This window comes from Mustelus asterias, chromosome 8 (assembly GCF_964213995.1).
Source record: "Mustelus asterias chromosome 8, sMusAst1.hap1.1, whole genome shotgun sequence".
Classification (NCBI taxonomy): domain Eukaryota; kingdom Metazoa; phylum Chordata; class Chondrichthyes; order Carcharhiniformes; family Triakidae; genus Mustelus; species Mustelus asterias.
The window spans coordinates 1,994,744-2,011,482 of NC_135808.1; the positions used below are offsets into that span (position 1 = coordinate 1,994,744).

The 16,739-nt window shown below is 50.1% G+C and overlaps 1 protein-coding gene across 2 annotated transcripts in view; it reads right to left on the reverse strand.

Annotated features, from left to right (window-relative positions):
• Positions 1–16,212, reverse strand: part of LOC144496759 (regulator of G-protein signaling 3-like) — a 101,721-nt gene extending 85,509 nt beyond the window's left edge. For both annotated transcript variants that reach the window (XM_078217282.1, XM_078217280.1), the window contains exon 1: positions 16,084–16,212. The gene's annotated coding sequence lies outside the window, so the exon portion shown is untranslated. The remainder of the gene's footprint in view (positions 1–16,083) is intronic.
• Between the last annotated feature and the right edge of the window lie 527 nt (positions 16,213–16,739).

A 16,739-nucleotide genomic window follows, 5' to 3' on the forward strand; every position in this document is an offset into this window, starting at 1 on the left:
CTCTCTGTGCGGTCAGTGTCCAGAGTGGATTCAGTACAATCTCTCTCTCTCTGTGCGGACAGTGTCCAGAGTGGATTCAGTACAATCTCTCTCTCTCTGTGCGGTCAGTGTCCAGAGTGGATTCAGTACAATCTCTCTCTCTCTGTGCGGTCAGTGTCCAGTGTGGATTCAGTACAATCTCTCTCTCTGTGCGGTCAGTGTCCAGTGTGGATTCAGTACAATCTCTCTCTCTCTGTGCGGTCAGTGTCCAGTGTGGATTCAGTACAATCTCTCTCTCTGTACGGTCAGTGTCCAGTGTGGATTCAGTACAATCTCTCTCACTGTGCGGTCAGTGTCCAGAGTGGATTCAGTACAATCTCTCTCTCTGTGCGGTCAGTGTCCAGTGTGGATTCAGTACAATCTCTCTCTCTCTGTGCGGTCAGTGTCCAGTGTGGATTCAGTACAATCTCTCTCTCTCTGTGCGGTCAGTGTCCAGTGTGGATTCAGTACAATCTCTCTCTCTGTACGGTCAGTGTCCAGTGTGGATTCAGTACAATCTCTCTCTCTGTGCGGTCAGTGTCCAGTGTGGATTCAGTACAATCTCTCTCTCTGTGCGGTCAGTGTCCAGTGTGGATTCAGTACAATCTCTCTCTCTCTGTGCGGTCAGTGTCCAGAGTGGATTCAGTACAATCTCTCTCTCTCTGTGCGGTCAGTGTCCAGTGTGGATTCAGTACAATCTCTCTCTCTGTGCGGTCAGTGTCCAGTGTGGATTCAGTACAATCTCTCTCTCTGTGCGGTCAGTGTCCAGTGTGGATTCAGTACAATCTCTCTCTCTCTGTACGGTCAGTGTCCAGAGTGGATTCAGTACAATCTCTCTCTCTCTGTGCGGTCAGTGTCCGGTGTGGATTCAGTACAATCTCTCTCTCTGTGCGGTCAGTGTCCAGTGTGGATTCAGTACAATCTCTCTCTCTCTGTGCGGTCAGTGTCCAGAGTGGATTCAGTACAATCTTTCTCTCTCTGTGCGGTCAGTGTCCAGTGTGGATTCAGTACAATCTCTCTCTCTGTGCGGTCAGTGTCCAGAGTGGATTCAGTACAATCTCTCTCTCTCTGTGCAGACAGTGTCCAGTGTGGATTCAGTACAATCTCTCTCTCTGTGCGGTCAGTGTCCAGAGTGGATTCAGTACAATCTCTCTCTCTCTGTGCGGTCAGTGTCCAGTGTGGATTCAGTACAATCTCTCTCTCTCTGTGCGGTCAGTGCCCAGTGTGGATTCAGTACAATCTCTCTCTCTCTGTGCGGTCAGTGTCCAGAGTGGATTCAGTACAATCTCTCTCTCTCTGTGCGGTCAGTGTCCAGAGTGGATTCAGTACAATCTCTCTCTCTGTACGGTCAGTGTCCAGTGTGGATTCAGTACAATCTCTCTCTCTCTGTGCGGTCAGTGTCCAGAGTGGATTCAGTACAATCTCTCTCTCTCTGTGCGGTCAGTGTCCAGAGTGGATTCAGTACAATCTCTCTCTCTGTGCGGTCAGTGTCCAGTGTGGATTCAGTACAATCTCTCTCTCTCTGTGCGGACAGTGTCCAGTGTGGATTCAGTACAATCTCTCTCTCTGTACGGTCAGTGTCCAGAGTGGATTCAGTACAATCTCTCTCTCTCTGTGCGGACAGTGTCCAGTGTGGATTCAGTACAATCTCTCTCTCTCTGTACGGTCAGTGTCCAGAGTGGATTCAGTACAATCTCTCTCTCTCTGTGCGGTCAGTGTCCAGAGTGGATTCAGTACAATCTCTCTCTCTCTGTGCGGTCAGTGTCCAGAGTGGATTCAGTACAATCTCTCTCTCTCTGTGCGGTCAGTGTCCAGTGTGGATTCAGTACAATCTCTCTCTCTGTGCGGTCAGTGTCCAGAGTGGATTCAGTACAATCTCTCTCTCTCTGTGCGGACAGTGTCCAGAGTGGATTCAGTACAATCTCTCTCTCTCTGTGCGGACAGTGTCCAGTGTGGATTCAGTACAATCTCTCTCTCTCTGTGCGGACAGTGTCCAGTGTGGATTCAGTACAATCTCTCTCTCTCTGTGCGGTCAGTGTCCAGAGTGGATTCAGTACAATCTCTCTCTCTCTGTGCGGTCAGTGTCCAGAGTGGATTCAGTACAATCTCTCTCTCTCTGTGCGGTCAGTGTCCAGTGTGGATTCAGTACAATCTCTCTCTCTGTGCGGTCAGTGTCCAGAGTGGATTCAGTACAATCTCTCTCTCTCTGTGCGGACAGTGTCCAGAGTGGATTCAGTACAATCTCTCTCTCTCTGTGCGGTCAGTGTCCAGTGTGGATTCAGTACAATCTCTCTCTCTGTGCGGTCAGTGTCCAGTGTGGATTCAGTACAATCTCTCTCTCTCTGTGCGGTCAGTGTCCAGTGTGGATTCAGTACAATCTCTCTCTCTGTACGGTCAGTGTCCAGTGTGGATTCAGTACAATCTCTCTCTCTGTGCGGTCAGTGTCCAGAGTGGATTCAGTACAATCTCTCTCTCTGTGCGGTCAGTGTCCAGTGTGGATTCAGTACAATCTCTCTCTCTCTGTGCGGTCAGTGTCCAGAGTGGATTCAGTACAATCTCTCTCTCTCTGTGCGGTCAGTGTCCAGTGTGGATTCAGTACAATCTCTCTCTCTCTGTGCGGTCAGTGTCCAGAGTGGATTCAGTACAATCTTTCTCTCTCTGTGCGGTCAGTGTCCAGTGTGGATTCAGTACAATCTCTCTCTCTGTGCGGTCAGTGTCCAGAGTGGATTCAGTACAATCTCTCTCTCTCTGTGCAGACAGTGTCCAGTGTGGATTCAGTACAATCTCTCTCTCTGTGCGGTCAGTGTCCAGAGTGGATTCAGTACAATCTCTCTCTCTCTGTGCGGTCAGTGTCCAGTGTGGATTCAGTACAATCTCTCTCTCTCTGTGCGGTCAGTGCCCAGTGTGGATTCAGTACAATCTCTCTCTCTCTGTGCGGTCAGTGTCCAGAGTGGATTCAGTACAATCTCTCTCTCTCTGTGCGGTCAGTGTCCAGAGTGGATTCAGTACAATCTCTCTCTCTGTACGGTCAGTGTCCAGTGTGGATTCAGTACAATCTCTCTCTCTCTGTGCGGTCAGTGTCCAGAGTGGATTCAGTACAATCTCTCTCTCTCTGTGCGGTCAGTGTCCAGAGTGGATTCAGTACAATCTCTCTCTCTCTGTGCGGTCAGTGCCCAGTGTGGATTCAGTACAATCTCTCTCTCTCTGTACGGTCAGTGTCCAGAGTGGATTCAGTACAATCTCTCTCTCTCTGTACGGTCAGTGTCCAGTGTGGATTCAGTACAATCTCTCTCTCTCTGTACGGTCAGTGTCCAGTGTGGATTCAGTACAATCTCTCTCTCTGTGCGGTCAGTGCCCAGAGTGGATTCAGTACAATCTCTCTCTCTGTGCGGTCAGTGTCCAGAGTGGATTCAGTACAATCTCTCTCTCTCTGTGCGGTCAGTGTCCAGTGTGGATTCAGTACAATCTCTCTCTCTCTGTGCGGACAGTGTCCAGTGTGGATTCAGTACAATCTCTCTCTCTGTGCGGTCAGTGCCCAGAGTGGATTCAGTACAATCTCTCTCTCTCTGTGCGGTCAGTGCCCAGAGTGGATTCAGTACAATCTCTCTCTCTGTGCGGTCAGTGTCCAGAGTGGATTCAGTACAATCTCTCTCTCTGTGCGGTCAGTGTCCAGTGTGGATTCAGTACAATCTCTCTCTCTGTGCGGTCAGTGTCCAGTGTGGATTCAGTACAATCTCTCTCTCTCTGTGCGGTCAGTGTCCAGAGTGGATTCAGTACAATCTCTCTCTCTCTGTGCGGTCAGTGTCCAGTGTGGATTCAGTACAATCTCTCTCTCTGTGCGGTCAGTGTCCAGTGTGGATTCAGTACAATCTCTCTCTCTGTGCGGTCAGTGCCCAGAGTGGATTCAGTACAATCTCTCTCTCTGTGCGGTCAGTGCCCAGAGTGGATTCAGTACAATCTCTCTCTCTGTGCGGTCAGTGTCCAGAGTGGATTCAGTACAATCTCTCTCTCTGTGCGGTCAGTGTCCAGTGTGGATTCAGTACAATCTCTCTCTCTGTGCGGTCAGTGCCCAGTGTGGATTCAGTACAATCTCTCTCTCTGTGCGGTCAGTGCCCAGAGTGGATTCAGTACAATCTCTCTCTCTGTGCGGTCAGTGCCCAGAGTGGATTCAGTACAATCTCTCTCTCTGTGCGGTCAGTGTCCAGAGTGGATTCAGTACAATCTCTCTCTCTGTGCGGTCAGTGTCCAGTGTGGATTCAGTACAATCTCTCTCTCTGTGCGGTCAGTGTCCAGTGTGGATTCAGTACAATCTCTCTCTCTCTGTGCGGTCAGTGTCCAGTGTGGATTCAGTACAATCTCTCTCTCTCTGTGCGGACAGTGTCCAGTGTGGATTCAGTACAATCTCTCTCTCTCTGTGCGGTCAGTGTCCAGAGTGGATTCAGTACAATCTCTCTCTCTGTACGGTCAGTGTCCAGTGTGGATTCAGTACAATCTCTCTCTCTCTGTGCGGTCAGTGTCCAGAGTGGATTCAGTACAATCTCTCTCTCTCTGTGCGGTCAGTGTCCAGTGTGGATTCAGTACAATCTCTCTCTCTGTGCGGTCAGTGCCCAGAGTGGATTCAGTACAATCTCTCTCTCTGTGCGGTCAGTGCCCAGTGTGGATTCAGTACAATCTCTCTCTCTCTGTGCGGTCAGTGTCCAGAGTGGATTCAGTACAATCTCTCTCTCTCTGTGCGGTCAGTGTCCAGTGTGGATTCAGTACAATCTCTCTCTCTGTGCGGTCAGTGCCCAGTGTGGATTCAGTACAATCTCTCTCTCTGTGCGGTCAGTGCCCAGAGTGGATTCAGTACAATCTCTCTCTCTGTGCGGTCAGTGCCCAGTGTGGATTCAGTACAATCTCTCTCTCTGTACGGACAGTGTCCAGTGTGGATTCAGTACAATCTCTCTCTCTGTGCGGTCAGTGCCCAGAGTGGATTCAGTACAATCTCTCTCTCTGTGCGGTCAGTGTCCAGTGTGGATTCAGTACAATCTCTCTCTCTCTGTGCGGTCAGTGTCCAGAGTGGATTCAGTACAATCTCTCTCTCTCTGTGCGGTCAGTGTCCAGTGTGGATTCAGTACAATCTCTCTCTCTCTGTGCGGTCAGTGTCCAGAGTGGATTCAGTACAATCTCTCTCTCTCTGTGCGGACAGTGTCCAGTGTGGATTCAGTACAATCTCTCTCTCTGTGCGGTCAGTGTCCAGTGTGGATTCAGTACAATCTCTCTCTCTCTGTACGGTCAGTGTCCAGAGTGGATTCAGTACAATCTCTCTCTCTGTGCGGTCAGTGTCCAGAGTGGATTCAGTACAATCTCTCTCTCTCTGTGCGGTCAGTGTCCAGTGTGGATTCAGTACAATCTCTCTCTCTGTGCGGTCAGTGTCCAGTGTGGATTCAGTACAATCTCTCTCTCTCTGTGCGGTCAGTGTCCAGAGTGGATTCAGTACAATCTTTCTCTCTCTGTGCGGTCAGTGTCCAGTGTGGATTCAGTACAATCTCTCTCTCTGTGCGGTCAGTGTCCAGAGTGGATTCAGTACAATCTCTCTCTCTCTGTGCAGACAGTGTCCAGTGTGGATTCAGTACAATCTCTCTCTCTGTGCGGTCAGTGTCCAGAGTGGATTCAGTACAATCTCTCTCTCTCTGTGCGGTCAGTGTCCAGTGTGGATTCAGTACAATCTCTCTCTCTCTGTGCGGTCAGTGTCCAGTGTGGATTCAGTACAATCTCTCTCTCTCTGTGCGGTCAGTGTCCAGAGTGGATTCAGTACAATCTCTCTCTCTGTGCGGTCAGTGTCCAGAGTGGATTCAGTACAATCTCTCTCTCTCTGTGCGGTCAGTGTCCAGTGTGGATTCAGTACAATCTCTCTCTCTCTGTGCGGTCAGTGTCCAGAGTGGATTCAGTACAATCTCTCTCTCTCTGTACGGTCAGTGTCCAGTGTGGATTCAGTACAATCTCTCTCTCTCTGTGCGGTCAGTGTCCAGTGTGGATTCAGTACAATCTTTCTCTCTCTGTGCGGTCAGTGTCCAGAGTGGATTCAGTACAATCTCTCTCTCTCTGTGCGGTCAGTGTCCAGAGTGGATTCAGTACAATCTCTCTCTCTCTGTACGGTCAGTGTCCAGTGTGGATTCAGTACAATCTTTCTCTCTCTGTGCGGTCAGTGTCCAGTGTGGATTCAGTACAATCTCTCTCTCTCTGTGCGGTCAGTGCCCAGAGTGGATTCAGTACAATCTCTCTCTCTCTGTGCGGTCAGTGTCCAGAGTGGATTCAGTACAATCTCTCTCTCTGTACGGTCAGTGTCCAGTGTGGATTCAGTACAATCTCTCTCTCTGTGCGGTCAGTGTCCAGAGTGGATTCAGTACAATCTCTCTCTCTGTGCGGTCAGTGTCCAGAGTGGATTCAGTACAATCTCTCTCTCTCTGTGCGGTCAGTGTCCAGTGTGGATTCAGTACAATCTCTCTCTCTCTGTGCGGTCAGTGTCCAGAGTGGATTCAGTACAATCTCTCTCTCTCTGTGCGGTCAGTGTCCAGTGTGGATTCAGTACAATCTCTCTCTCTGTGCGGTCAGTGTCCAGAGTGGATTCAGTACAATCTCTCTCTCTGTGCGGTCAGTGTCCAGAGTGGATTCAGTACAATCTCTCTCTCTCTGTGCGGTCAGTGTCCAGTGTGGATTCAGTACAATCTCTCTCTCTGTGCGGTCAGTGTCCAGAGTGGATTCAGTACAATCTCTCTCTCTGTGCGGTCAGTGTCCAGTGTGGATTCAGTACAATCTCTCTCTCTCTGTGCGGTCAGTGTCCAGTGTGGATTCAGTACAATCTCTCTCTCTGTGCGGTCAGTGTCCAGTGTGGATTCAGTACAATCTCTCTCTCTCTGTGCGGTCAGTGTCCAGAGTGGATTCAGTACAATCTCTCTCTCTGTGCGGTCAGTGTCCAGTGTGGATTCAGTACAATCTCTCTCTCTCTGTGCGGTCAGTGTCCAGAGTGGATTCAGTACAATCTCTCTCTCTCTGTGTGGACAGTGTCCAGAGTGGATTCAGTACAATCTCTCTCTCTCTGTGCGGTCAGTGCCCAGAGTGGATTCAGTACAATCTCTCTCTCTCTGTACGGTCAGTGTCCAGAGTGGATTCAGTACAATCTCTCTCTCTGTGCGGACAGTGTCCGGTGTGGATTCAGTACAATCTCTCTCTCTGTACGGTCAGTGTCCAGTGTGGATTCAGTACAATCTCTCTCTCTCTGTGCGGTCAGTGTCCAGTGTGGATTCAGTACAATCTCACTCTCTCTGTGCGGTCAGTGTCCAGAGTGGATTCAGTACAATCTCTCTCTCTCTGTGCGGTCAGTGTCCAGAGTGGATTCAGTACAATCTCTCTCTCTCTGTGCGGTCAGTGTCCAGTGTGGATTCAGTACAATCTCTCTCTCTGTGCGGTCAGTGTCCAGTGTGGATTCAGTACAATCTCTCTCTCTGTGCGGTCAGTGTCCAGAGTGGATTCAGTACAATCTCTCTCTCTGTGCGGTCAGTGTCCAGAGTGGATTCAGTACAATCTCTCTCTCTGTGCGGTCAGTGTCCAGAGTGGATTCAGTACAATCTCTCTCTCTGTGCGGTCAGTGTCCAGTGTGGATTCAGTACAATCTCTCTCTCTCTGTGCGGTCAGTGTCCAGAGTGGATTCAGTACAATCTCTCTCTCTCTGTGCGGTCAGTGTCCAGTGTGGATTCAGTACAATCTCTCTCTCTCTGTGCGGTCAGTGTCCAGAGTGGATTCAGTACAATCTCTCTCTCTCTGTACGGTCAGTGTCCAGAGTGGATTCAGTACAATCTCTCTCTCTCTGTACGGTCAGTGTCCAGAGTGGATTCAGTACAATCTCTCTCTCTCTGTGCGGTCAGTGTCCAGAGTGGATTCAGTACAATCTCTCTCTCTGTGCGGTCAGTGTCCAGTGTGGATTCAGTACAATCTCTCTCTCTGTGCGGTCAGTGTCCAGAGTGGATTCAGTACAATCTCTCTCTCTCTGTGCGGTCAGTGTCCAGTGTGGATTCAGTACAATCTCTCTCTCTGTGCGGTCAGTGCCCAGAGTGGATTCAGTACAATCTCTCTCTCTGTGCGGTCAGTGTCCAGAGTGGATTCAGTACAATCTCTCTCTCTCTGTGCGGTCAGTGTCCAGTGTGGATTCAGTACAATCTCTCTCTCTCTGTGCGGTCAGTGTCCAGTGTGGATTCAGTACAATCTCTCTCTCTCTGTACGGTCAGTGTCCAGAGTGGATTCAGTACAATCTCTCTCTCTCTGTACGGTCAGTGTCCAGAGTGGATTCAGTACAATCTCTCTCTCTCTGTACGGTCAGTGTCCAGAGTGGATTCAGTACAATCTCTCTCTCTCTGTGCGGTCAGTGTCCAGAGTGGATTCAGTACAATCTCTCTCTCTCTGTGCGGACAGTGTCCAGTGTGGATTCAGTACAATCTCTCTCTCTCTGTGCGGTCAGTGTCCAGTGTGGATTCAGTACAATCTCTCTCTCTCTGTACGGTCAGTGTCCAGAGTGGATTCAGTACAATCTCTCTCTCTCTGTACGGTCAGTGTCCAGAGTGGATTCAGTACAATCTCTCTCTCTCTGTGCGGTCAGTGTCCAGAGTGGATTCAGTACAATCTCTCTCTCTCTGTGCGGTCAGTGTCCAGTGTGGATTCAGTACAATCTCTCTCTCTCTGTACGGTCAGTGTCCAGAGTGGATTCAGTACAATCTCTCTCTCTCTGTGCGGACAGTGTCCAGTGTGGATTCAGTACAATCTCTCTCTCTCTGTGCGGTCAGTGTCCAGTGTGGATTCAGTACAATCTCTCTCTCTCTGTACGGTCAGTGTCCAGAGTGGATTCAGTACAATCTCTCTCTCTCTGTACGGTCAGTGTCCAGAGTGGATTCAGTACAATCTCTCTCTCTCTGTACGGTCAGTGTCCAGAGTGGATTCAGTACAATCTCTCTCTCTCTGTGCGGACAGTGTCCAGTGTGGATTCAGTACAATCTCTCTCTCTCTGTACGGTCAGTGTCCAGAGTGGATTCAGTACAATCTCTCTCTCTCTGTGTGGTCAGTGTCCAGTGTGGATTCAGTACAATCTCTCTCTCTCTGTGCGGTCAGTGTCCAGTGTGGATTCAGTACAATCTCTCTCTCTCTGTGCGGTCAGTGTCCAGTGTGGATTCAGTACAATCTCTCTCTCTCTGTGCGGTCAGTGTCCAGAGTGGATTCAGTACAATCTCTCTCTCTCTGTGCGGTCAGTGTCCGGTGTGGATTCAGTACAATCTCTCTCTCTCTGTGCGGTCAGTGTCCAGAGTGGATTCAGTACAATCTCTCTCTCTGTGCGGTCAGTGTCCAGAGTGGATTCAGTACAATCTCTCTCTCTCTGTGCGGTCAGTGTCCAGAGTGGATTCAGTACAATCTCTCTCTCTCTGTGCGGTCAGTGTCCAGTGTGGATTCAGTCCAATCTCTCTCTCTCTGTGCGGTCAGTGTCCAGAGTGGATTCAGTACAATCTCTCTCTCTCTGTGCGGTCAGTGTCCAGTGTGGATTCAGTACAATCTCTCTCTCTCTGTGCGGTCAGTGTCCAGAGTGGATTCAGTACAATCTCTCTCTCTCTGTACGGTCAGTGTCCAGTGTGGATTCAGTACAATCTCTCTCTCTGTGTGGACAGTGTCCAGTGTGGATTCAGTACAATCTCTCTCTCTGTGCGGTCAGTGCCCAGAGTGGATTCAGTACAATCTCTCTCTCTGTGCGGTCAGTGTCCAGAGTGGATTCAGTACAATCTCTCTCTCTCTGTGCGGTCAGTGTCCAGAGTGGATTCAGTACAATCTCTCTCTCTCTGTGCGGTCAGTGTCCAGTGTGGATTCAGTACAATCTCTCTCTCTCTGTGCGGTCAGTGTCCAGTGTGGATTCAGTACAATCTCTCTCTCTCTGTACGGTCAGTGTCCAGAGTGGATTCAGTACAATCTCTCTCTCTCTGTACGGTCAGTGTCCAGAGTGGATTCAGTACAATCTCTCTCTCTCTGTGCGGTCAGTGTCCAGTGTGGATTCAGTACAATCTCTCTCTCTCTGTGCGGTCAGTGTCCAGAGTGGATTCAGTACAATCTCTCTCTCTCTGTGCGGTCAGTGTCCAGTGTGGATTCAGTACAATCTCTCTCTCTCTGTGCGGTCAGTGTCCAGAGTGGATTCAGTACAATCTCTCTCTCTGTGCGGTCAGTGCCCAGAGTGGATTCAGTACAATCTCTCTCTCTGTGCGGTCAGTGCCCAGAGTGGATTCAGTACAATCTCTCTCTCTGTGCGGTCAGTGTCCAGAGTGGATTCAGTACAATCTCTCTCTCTCTGTGCGGTCAGTGTCCAGTGTGGATTCAGTACAATCTCTCTCTCTCTGTGCGGTCAGTGTCCAGTGTGGATTCAGTACAATCTCTCTCTCTGTGCGGTCAGTGTCCAGTGTGGATTCAGTACAATCTCTCTCTCTCTGTACGGTCAGTGTCCAGAGTGGATTCAGTACAATCTCTCTCTCTGTGCGGTCAGTGTCCAGTGTGGATTCAGTACAATCTCTCTCTCTCTGTACGGTCAGTGTCCAGAGTGGATTCAGTACAATCTCTCTCTCTGTGCGGTCAGTGTCCAGTGTGGATTCAGTACAATCTCTCTCTCTCTGTACGGTCAGTGTCCAGAGTGGATTCAGTACAATCTCTCTCTCTCTGTGCGGTCAGTGTCCAGAGTGGATTCAGTACAATCTCTCTCTCTGTGTGGACAGTGTCCAGTGTGGATTCAGTACAATCTTTCTCTCTCTGTGCGGTCAGTGTCCAGAATGGATTCAGTACAATCTCTCTCTCTGTGTGGACAGTGTCCAGAGTGGATTCAGTACAATCTCTCTCTCTCTGTGTGGACAGTGTCCAGTGTGGATTCAGTACAATCTTTCTCTCTCTGTGCGGTCAGTGTCCAGAGTGGATTCAGTACAATCTCTCTCTCTGTGTGGACAGTGTCCAGAGTGGATTCAGTACAATCTCTCTCTCTCTGTGCGGACAGTGTCCAGTGTGGATTCAGTACAATCTCTCTCTCTCTGTGCGGTCAGTGTCCAGAGTGGATTCAGTACAATCTCTCTCTCTCTGTGCGGTCAGTGTCGAGTGTGGATTCAGTACAATCTCTCTCTCTCTGTGCGGACAGTGTCCAGTGTGGATTCAGTACAATCTCTCTCTCTCTGTGCGGTCAGTGTCCAGAGTGGATTCAGTACAATCTCTCTCTCTCTGTGCGGTCAGTGTCCAGAGTGGATTCAGTACAATCTCTCTCTCTCTGTGCGGTCAGTGTCGAGTGTGGATTCAGTACAATCTCTCTCTCTCTGTGCGGACAGTGTCCAGTGTGGATTCAGTACAATCTCTCTCTCTGTGCGGACAGTGTCCAGTGTGGATTCAGTACAATCTCTCTCTCTCTGTGCGGTCAGTGTCCAGTGTGGATTCAGTACAATCTCTCTCTCTCTGTGCGGACAGTGTCCAGTGTGGATTCAGTACAATCTCTCTCTCTCTGTGCGGTCAGTGTCGAGTGTGGATTCAGTACAATCTCTCTCTCTCTGTGCGGTCAGTGTCCAGAGTGGATTCAGTACAATCTCTCTCTCTCTGTGCGGTCAGTGTCCAGAGTGGATTCAGTACAATCTCTCTCTCTCTGTGCGGACAGTGTCCAGTGTGGATTCAGTACAATCTCTCTCTCTCTGTGCGGTCAGTGTCCAGAGTGGATTCAGTACAATCTCTCTCTCTGTGCGGTCAGTGTCCAGAGTGGATTCAGTACAATCTCTCTCTCTCTGTGCGGTCAGTGTCCAGTGTGGATTCAGTACAATCTCTCTCTCTGTGCGGTCAGTGTCCAGTGTGGGTTTAGCCCCAACCTCTCGACCTTCTCACCCTTTATTGAAATGCATGTTGGAACCATGGGCAGTTGATAGCAGACACTGCGTGAGCTGGCATTGAGCGTTAAGTTTTCTGTGTTAGAATCTAACAGAATATGAGGATAGTCTCTTGTTAACAAACACCCTCCCAAAGCCAGAAGCAGCGAGATTAGATCGTGGGAAATATATTACCCAATTCACGCAGAGTGTATGTTTCTGCTAATCTCAGCAAATAGAAATATCAGCAAGCAATCTGCTCTCGTTACTGGAATCAGATCCCAGGACACCTCTTTCTCTGTCTCTCTCTCTCTCTGCCAACCTCTCTCTCTATCTTCCTCTCCTGTCTCCCCTCCGCCTGTTTCAAGCACTTTCCTCTCTCTCTCTCTCATCCCCTCTGGATGGACCTCCTTGAACCTCGCCGGCTGTATCTCCTCCGCGCTCTCTGGGCCCCGGCTATCTGCTGCCTCTTCATCCTCACATCTCTCCATCCAGCGATGGATCGCTCCCTCTCTCAGCTATTACCCTCTCTCTCTCTTTGCCTTTTACTTTCCCTCTCTCTCCCTCTCTCTCTCTCTGTCTGCGTGTATCTCTCTTCTCTACCTCTGCATTCTCTCTATCTCTCGGTCTGCTGTGTCTCCAGCTATTTCTTTACTCTGGATCATTCAATATTTGCACTCTCCCTTTCTCTCACCCTGCATAATTTTGGGTTACCTTTCTATCACTCTCTCTCTGTCTCTCTCTCTCTGGCTCTCTCTCTCTGGCTCTCTCTCTCTGGCTCTCTCTCTCTCTGGCTCTCTCTCTCTCTGGCTCTCTCTCTCTCTGGCTCTCTCTCTCTCTGGCTCTCTCTCTCTCTCTCTGGCTCTCTCTCTCTCTCTCTCTCTGGCTCTCTCTCTCTCTCTCTCTCTGGCTCTCTCTCTCTCTCTCTGTCTCTCTGTCCCTCTGTGTCTCTCTCTCTCGCTCTGTCCCTCTCTCTCTCTCTGTCTCATCTCCATCCTCACCTTCTGTCGCTCATTCTGATAGCGATCCCTCTGTTTCACTCATTTCTCTCCCTTTCCTCAACATAGAACATAGAACAGTACAGCACAGAACAGGCCCTTCGGCCCACGATGTTGTGCCGAGCTTTATCTGAAACCAAGATCAAGCTATCCCACTCCCTATCATCCTGGTGTGCTCCATGTGCCTATCCAATAACCGCTTAAATGTTCCTAAAGTGTCTGACTCCACTATCACTGCAGGCAGTCCATTCCACACCCCAACCACTCTCTGCGTAAAGAACCTACCTCTGATATCCTTCCTGTATCTCCCACCACGAACCCTATAGTTATGCCCCCTTGTAATAGCTCCATCCACCCGAGGAAATAGTCTTTGAACGTTCACTCTATCTATCCCCTTCATCATTTTATAAACCTCTGTCACCTCTCAACCTCCTCCTGCTGTTTATCGTCTTCACTCTGGAGAGCTTTGCTTCCCTCATCTCCCCGATCCTCTCTCCCTCTCCCTACCTTCCCCTCTTTCTCCCTGTCTCCCTCACTCCCTCTGTCACACACAATCTCTCTTTCTCCCCCCTCTCTCGTTCTCTCTCTCCCTCCCCCTCCCACCCTCTCCATCCCTTCCCGCGCCCCCCCACCTCTCCCCTCCACCCACCCCGCACCCCCCCTCCACACTCGCTCTCTCTCCCTCTCTCTCTCCCCCAGCTCTCTCTCCCTCTCCCCGCTCTCTCACGCTCTCTCTCAACTTCTCTCTCTCTCCCCCTCTCTCTCTCTCCTCCTCTCTCTCTCCTCTCCCACTCTCTCTCTCCTCCCTCTCTCCTCTCTCCCTCTCTCTCTCTCTCCCCTCTTGCTCTCTCTCTCTCCTCTCTCCCTCGCACTCTCCTCTCTCTCTTTCCTCTCTCTCTCTCTCTCTCCTCTCTCTCTCCCCTCTTGCTCTCTCTCCTCTCTCTCTCTCCCCCTTGCTCTCTCTCCTCTCTCTCTCTCTCCCTCCTCTCTCCTCTCTCTCTCTCTCTCTCCTCTCTCTCTCTCTCTGTCTTGTCAACACGAAGCAGTTCACCAGGGCAGGGTAGAGTGAGCAGAAAGCTGCAGTGAAGGGGAACGCCAGTGCTGGTCTGGAGATTCTGTTCCAATCTCACTCAGTCACTGGAGACGGATCAGTAAACAGAGCACCGGCTGCAATCAGCAAACACTCGCAAAGTCTGGCACGGTGAGATTTCACAATACATTAAACACACAGAGACACACTGACACAGACACAGAGACACACACTGACACACACTGGCACAGACACACACACACACTGACACAGAGACACACACACACTGACACAGAGACACACACACACATTGACACGGACACACACACACACACACTGACACAGAGACACACACACACTGACACAGAGACACACACACATTGACACGGACACACACACACACACACTGACACAGAGACACACACACTGACACAGAGACACACACACACACATTGACACGGACACACACACACACACACTGACACAGAGACACACACACTGACACAGAGACACACACACACACATTGACACGGACACACACACACACACACACACACTAACACAGAGACACACACACACACTGACACAAAGACACACACACACTGACACACTGACACACACTGACACAGACACACACAGACACTGACACAGACACACACAACACACACACTGACACAGAGACACACACACACTGACACACACTGACACAGACACACGCACACACACAGACACACACACGCACACACTGACACAGAGACACACACACACACACTGGCACAGAGACACACACACTGACACAGACACACACACACACTGACACAGAGACACACACACACTGACACAGAGACACACACACACACTGACACACACACACACTGACACACACACACAGACTGACACACACACACAGACTGACACACACACACACTGACACACACACACACACACACTGACACACACACACACACACACTGACACAGAGACACACACACACACAGACTGACACACAGACACACACTGACACACAGACACACACACACAGACACAGAGACACACACTGACACAGAGACACACACTGACACAGAGACACACACACACACAGACACACACACACACACACACTGACACACGCACACACTCAGACTGACACACAGATACACACACACACTGACACACAGACACACACACACACACACTGACACAGAGACACACCCACACTGACACAGACACACACACACACACTGACACAGAGACACACACTGACACAGAGACACACACTGACACAGAGACTGACACACACACAGACACACACACACACATACAGACACAGAGACACACACACACACACACACACACACACACACTGACACAGAGAGACACACACACACACACACACTGACACAGACACACACACACACACACACATACACACACACACACACACACAGAGACACACACCCACTGGCACACTCAAAGACACACTGACACAGAGACGCACACACACAGACACACAGAGACACACTGACACACACAGACACACTGACACAGAGACACACACTGACACAGACACACACACACACATACAGAGACACACAGAGACACACACACACTGGCACTCAAAGACACACTGACACAGAGACACACACACACACAGGCACACAGAGACACATTGACACACACACAGACACACACAGACACACACACTGGCACACTCAGAGACACACTGACACAGAGACTCACACATTGATACTCACACTGACACATTTACTGACACACACATACTGACACACACACTGACGCAGAGAGACACACACACAGAGACACACACTGACACACGCACACACACACACTCACACACACTGACACAGAGACACACACATTGATACACACAGACACACACATTCACTGACACAAGTGAGACACACACAGGGAGACACACACACAGACACTCATACACACACACACTCACCGACACACAGAGACACACACTCACACACACTGATACGCACACATACACAGACACACAAACTCTCATATACACAGACACACACTCAAACACACGCACTCATAAACACACAGACACACTCTCATAAACACTCTCTCACACACACACACACATAGCGGAGAGATGGAAAGTGGCTGTGCTTACCTCACTGAATAAAGTGCCTCTTGTTCACATTCAGCAAGGCTTCCTGTCGGAGGTTCCACGCGCGCACACACTCCTGTCGGAGGTTCCACACACACACACGCACAGAGTGGGAGAGAGTGAGTGAGTGAAGCAGATTCCTTGCTGCCAGTCTCTTGCGTTGACTCAAGAACCTCCTCAGTTCCTTGTGTGAGAAGGAGAATGTGTCCGGTCACACCCACAAGTCCTTGACATCAGCAGCAGTGTGTTTGGAGGCTGCTGAAGCTACTCTCTCTCTCTCTCTCAGGCAGCCAGGCGCTGTCCTGCTCACACCAGGCGGCCAGGAACCCAGCTCCTGCTCCATTATTCATGGCAATCTTTAAGTGATGGGGCTAAGATGCAATCACACATCCCGACCTCCAACTCAGGGTCAGCTGCATGCCTGATGATGCGCTATCAATAAGGCGAAAGACTACCGATATGCCAATATAAGTGTAGGCTTTTATTCACAACAGAATCAGGAGCAGATCCCAACAATTAACAGACCTGGACTGAACAAGGGGGAGGAGACAGCCACCTTTATACTAGGTGCTGAGGGGAGGAACCAAACTGGAAGGGGATGTGTCCAGGTATGACAAACACACACAACGGTGGTCCATATAGGACAAAGGCACAACTGA